We start from the raw sequence: 6,000 nt of genomic DNA, 5'->3' as shown, positions 1-6,000 counted from the left end.
ACTGAGACTCATGTCCATCGAGTCAGTGATGACATCCAGCCATCTCATCCTCTGTCGTCCCCTTCTCCTCCTGCCCCCAATTCCTCCCAGCATCAGAGTCTTTTCCAATGAGTCAACTCTTCGCATGAGGTGGCCAAAGTACTGGAGTTTCAGCTTTAGCATCATTCCTTCCAAAGAAATCCCAGGGCTGATCTCCTTCAGAATGGACTGGTTGGATCTCCTTGCAGTCCAAGGGACTTGCAAGAGTCTTCTCCAACACCACAGTTCAAAATCATCAATCTTTGGTGCTCAGCTTTCTTCACAGTCCAACTCTCACATCCATACATGACCACAGGAAAAACCATAGCCTTGACTTGACGGACCTTTGTTGGCAAAGTAATGTCTCGGCTTTTCAATATGCCGTCTAGGTTGGTCATAACTTTCCTTCCAAGGAGTAAGCGTCTTTTATCTGCAGTGATTTTGGAGCCCCAAAAATTAAAGTCTGACACTGTTTCCACTGTTTCCCCATCTATTTCCCATGAAGACTAAGAGATCTGGGCAGTTTGTTGGTAGAGATTGTGAGCTACTCTTGGATTCAGCATTTCAGTAAAAGCCTTGTGTAAGCCTTGTGTTAGGACATTTGTGGACAGATCGATGACTCTGCTCTAGGTGAAATTAGCAAGGAGTTTCGTGGGGTGAGATTTTGGGGATTTTAGTGAGGGAGAAAACATATGATTATTAAACAAAATATTTGTCTACAAATATATTTTACCTAATGATATAGTGTCTAGTAGAGCCTAACAGAAAAGACATATACTTTTTATAGCATTTGATATTATATGATTGTAGTAGATCATGTAGCTAACATATATTTAACCATGTTAAAATAACCATGTTATTTGATAGTGATGCTACATTCCATCCATAACTCACAACACTGCATCTTTATAGAAATATACTTGAGGTTCTATATCAAGGTTATACATCTCTCCCAATTCCAGTAAATTTTAAAAGGGTCTTCTACTCCAAAGATCCTTCAAGTAGTATGCAATAATCTTCTCATATAGCTCAAGATTTTTACTTTTAAAAATTAACCCAGTATTATATACTGATGGAACATGTTTAAGAACTCAAGCCATCGAGTAATGAAGGCTTACGTCTCACAACCAGGCAAAAAAAAAAAAAAAAGCAAAGACTATCAACTAATCAACAACCAAAAACTCATATAGCAGTTAATGACACAAAGATTAAATATAAGGTTAGAGGAAGAAAGTGATGAAGAGTGACCTTGTCTGCATAAACAGTTGCAGAAAAAGCTTGTCTTCTAGCCCTCATACTGGAGTGTAATCAATTTAAGTATATTTTTTTTCTATCTTCTCTTGCTATTTACTTCTTCAAATTTTTACTTTTCTATTCTCTTTTAAAATATATTGTAATATACAGTATCAGCATTTTTGATTGAATAGAATTTATATTAGGATAATTCAACTATTTCTGTAATAGCTTGTAAAATGATAAGAAATATACTTGTATGTGTTCAAAATTCTAGATAACACCTGGAATGTGTGAATTCTGAGACTGATATATTTTGAAATAATGCTGGATATTGGTAGGGGCTGTGTAAATTGGATTTGTAATTGTGTGGTTCAGGAGCTATGGTGAACTTAATAGCTTCCCCATCGTTATTCAAGAGTTTCTCCCCTATTGCATGCTTAGCTGCTCAGTGTCCAACTCTTTGCTACTCCATCGAAAGTACCCTCCAGGATCCTCTGTTTATGGAGTTTTTCAGGCAAGAATAATGGAGTAGGTTGCCATTGCCTATTCCAGGCAATCTTCCTGACCCAGGGATCAAACCCATGTCTCTTGTGTCTCATGCATTGCAGGTAGATTCTTTACCCACCGAGCCATTAGACAGACAAATACAAACATTCACCATGTCTTTCTCATAGTTGACCATATACTGTCAGTGCTTTCCCAAATTAGTAAGTAACTGAAACAATGTCAACCAACATCAGGCCAGTCACTAACTCCGTGGTGGCTTTTTATGAGGACATTGCCCTGGTAGGAATAATAGTTAATGAGTAGGTCACTGAAATTTTCCCTTGGGGTAGAAATTATAGGCATTGTCAGGTGACAAAGTTAATTTGTATATTGGGATCCACAACATAGAGGTTACCCTAATAATCTGTCTACATTACAGATCTAAACCTAAATCACTCAGCATGTACAGGAAACATGCCAAGGAATCTTAGCATACACTACCCTCCAACTCAGCTTTATCTGGCTTATCTTACCCTAGAATATTGTACCTGCTGGCCTCATAAGGAAACCCTCACCTCCTTAGTCAATCATGCCCTGTTTTTAGGTGCCTCTTCTAATGCCAGAAAATTAGCTCTTGTTCAAATTCCCTCATGAACAGTGCTCCACTGCTTGTGAGCCATTGTACTCATCAATCTGTGGATTGGCTTCTCTTAAATAAAAGACATCAGTGTTGTTGTTGTTTTAGTCACCAAGTCATGTTCAGCACTTTTGGGATACCATGGACTGTAGCCTACCAGGTTCCTCTGTCCACGGGATTCCCCAGGCAACAATACTGGAGTGGATTGCCATTTCTTTTTCCATGGGTCTTCCCAACATAGGGATTGAAGCCATGTCTCTGCACTGCAGGCAGATTCTTTACCACTGAGCCACCTGCTGCTACTGCTAAGTCGCTTCAGTCGTGTCCGACTCTGTGCAACCCCATAGACGGCAGCCCACCAGGCTCCCCCATCCCTGGGATTCTCCAGGCAAGAACACTGGAGGGGGTTGCCATTTCCTTCTCCAATGCATGAAAGTGAAAAGTGGAAGTGAAGTTACTTAGTCGTGTCCGACTCTTAGCAACCCCTTGGACTGCAGCCTACCAGGCTCCTCCATCCATGGGATTTTCCAGGCAAGAATACTGGAGTGGGATGCCATTGCCTTCTCCGACTGAGTCAGCTGGGAAGCCCCAAATATATCAAACTTGTTAGTAAATTGTATTATTTTTGTCACCTGACCTCTGGTAGATAGAATAGAGACCAAAAAAACAAAAAACAAACAAAAAAAAAACCCCCACAATGGAGCCTCCTTAAGAGTAGATATACTATTTGCAGAGTTTCTTCCTTATTTAATTAGATCTCTGGTTCCAAATCCATGTGTTTCTATTCTTTGAGTCACCATTTTCCTCTTTTCTCCATTCTATCTTTCCTATCCTTTGACATTAGTAAGTTCTGGGATCAATTTGTAATGTGTGTGGGTTCTTCCCCACACCACCAAGCAATTCTCAGACACTAGCTCAATGTCCTACAATCATCTCATTTCTAACACCATCTACCAGGGGACTGTGTCAGATCTCACAGGTTAAAGGCCCAGGCCTAGAAGACTATTGTCCCCCATCCCCCATTCTATACTCCAATCTCAAGTCCAGGTTACTGACTGTATTTCTGACTGTTCTCAGTCATATGGGCTGAATCACTCAGTCACATCCAACCCCATGACTATAGCCCAACAGGCTACTCTGTCCATGGGATTTTCCAGGCAAGAATACAGGAATGGGTTTCCATTTCCTTCTCCAGAGGTACTTCCAAATGACTATTTATAAATCAGAGATTCCAAAGCTAGAACAACTCACAGAACTCATAGAAACATTTCACTTCCTAGATCACCAGTTTATTATAAAACAATAACTCAGGAAATACCACATGGAAGAGATGCACAGGACAAGGCATAGGGAAATGGAGTGGAGCTTCCATGCCCTCTCCCAGCCAGACACTCTTCTCAGATCTCCACATGTGCACCAACCCTGTCCCTTATGGGATTTTATGGAAACTTCATTACACAGGCATCATTGACCAAATCATTAGCCATTGGTGACTGAACTCGATTTAGATCTCTCTTCTTTTCCTGGAGGTTAGGAAGTGAGATTGAAAGTTCCAACCCTGTTGGCTTCAATGGAAAGCATGGTTGGCTTCAATGGAAAGCAGCCCCATCATTAAATGCCTTCTTAAAGTCATCTCATTATTGTAACAAAAGACACCTTATAGTTTTCATCACTCAAGGAAATTCTGAGAGTTCTAGGAGCTCTATGCCATAAACTGGGATAAAAACTAATTATATATTTCTTAATAAATATCACACTAGGTATATTTTCCCTCATTTCCTAGCATCCATAAAAACAGAATACATCTTCTGTTTCCAGGTAAAGAGCATTGTTTGCCATCCAATTCTACGAGGATTAAGTTGTTATCCACTATAGTTGCTGACCTTCAGCACACTCTTAAGGGAATTCTGGGAAATCAGAATGAGTCACTCTGTGCTCTGGGAAAACTGCCAGAACATGCCTTCAGTTTGATATTTTCAGAAGAAAATTTAGTGAACCCCAATTCTTGCATTTTCCCATATTTAGAAAAGCACTAAGGCCATTAACTAAGATATCTGTTCCGTGTGACTAACGGCATCCTTCTGCCAAGATGTGTGTTTGCTTGCATATAACTCCTTCACCAAAATCACCCCTTCTTATCTCTTCAAAACAATTTCCCAGAGCTATGTTAGAGTGTCTCCCAGGCTATAATCCTCAGTAAAATACTGAATAAACCAGACTCACAATTTTTATATCTTCTATTTTTAAAGTCCATACTGTGTTTTGAAAGACAGTAAAGAAATACACCACTTATTATTTGAAGCAACCAAAGTATCTAATTTTTTTCAAATATATTTATCAAACAGAGTTGAAGGAATTTTGCTTGTAGACTGAAAGAAAATGCATAAGGTAAAAGCTGCAAGTCTTAGTTTTCTTCTGAGAACTTATTGAGAACTATGGTCTGGGAAATAGCTCTTTAGCTCTGAGGAATTGTTTTGAAGAATTTGGGAAAGAAGTAGAAGCCTCTATATCTATATCTATACCTATATTTCCCTGGTGACTAAGATGGTGAAGAATCTGCTTGCACTGCAGGAGAAATGGGTTCAATCTCTGGGTCAGGAAGATCCCTTGGAGAAAGGAATGGATATCCAGTTCAGTATTCTTGCCTGGAGAATCCATGGACAGAGTATCTTAGACAGCTATAGTCCGTGGGACACAAACTGTTGAACATGACTGAGTGACTAACACTTTCACACACACATACACACACACACACACACACACACACACGCATATAAAGGCTTCCTTGGTGACTTAGAGGTAAGGAATCCTCCTGCCAATTCAGGAGGTGCAAGAGATGCAAGTTTGATTCCTGGTGTAGGAAGATCCCCTGAAAAAGGAAATGACAACTCAGCCTAGTATTCTTTCCTGGAAAATCCCATGAACAGAGGAGTCTGGCAGGCTGTAGTCCATGGGGATACCAGCAAATCATATACCTTGTTTTAGCTAAGGAATATGGGAGTCACAAGGAACAGATACCTGAATGATTTATGTTTTTTCTATGTGTGGAAAGATGTAAGAATCTAGGTTTATTAAAACTCTTCCCAAAATATATTTAACTAAGGGACCAGTTTTACAAAACAGAATGCCCTAACATGTTTTTCATCTTGAATTCCTTTCAAGGTGTACAGTCAGTCAGGGATTATAGCAGCTAATGACTTGATCCTTGTAGGACTGGATGGTAGGCCACATTGTTTTACACACTGTATCGCTTACTATAACTAAATATCTTAAGAATTTTTCAATTGTTTTTCACATGTATATTTGACCTTCACCTACAATATGCATTCATGGGGTTTTTTTTATTTGTAGGCTCTGTGTTTTTAACATGGAGATAAGTGTGTGTGTGTGTGTGTGTGTGTTTTAATTTGCTAAGTATCTACAAGAAAATAATACTAAATTAAAAATATAATTTAGCCTCACAGGGAAAATTGCTTTAGATGTTTCTTCTTGTTGACTAATATAAAATATGTCTTCATTTCACTCAAAACACATTAGGTCATGGAAAATAGTATGAATAAAATGCAACAGTATAATTTATTCTTCAGTTTTGTATTGTAATCTCTAAGCAAGCAAAAGAGAGA

Source organism: Bos taurus, chromosome 1 (assembly GCF_002263795.3).
Source record: "Bos taurus isolate L1 Dominette 01449 registration number 42190680 breed Hereford chromosome 1, ARS-UCD2.0, whole genome shotgun sequence".
Lineage (NCBI taxonomy): Eukaryota > Metazoa > Chordata > Mammalia > Artiodactyla > Bovidae > Bos > Bos taurus.
This window is presented reverse-complemented; position numbering follows the sequence as displayed.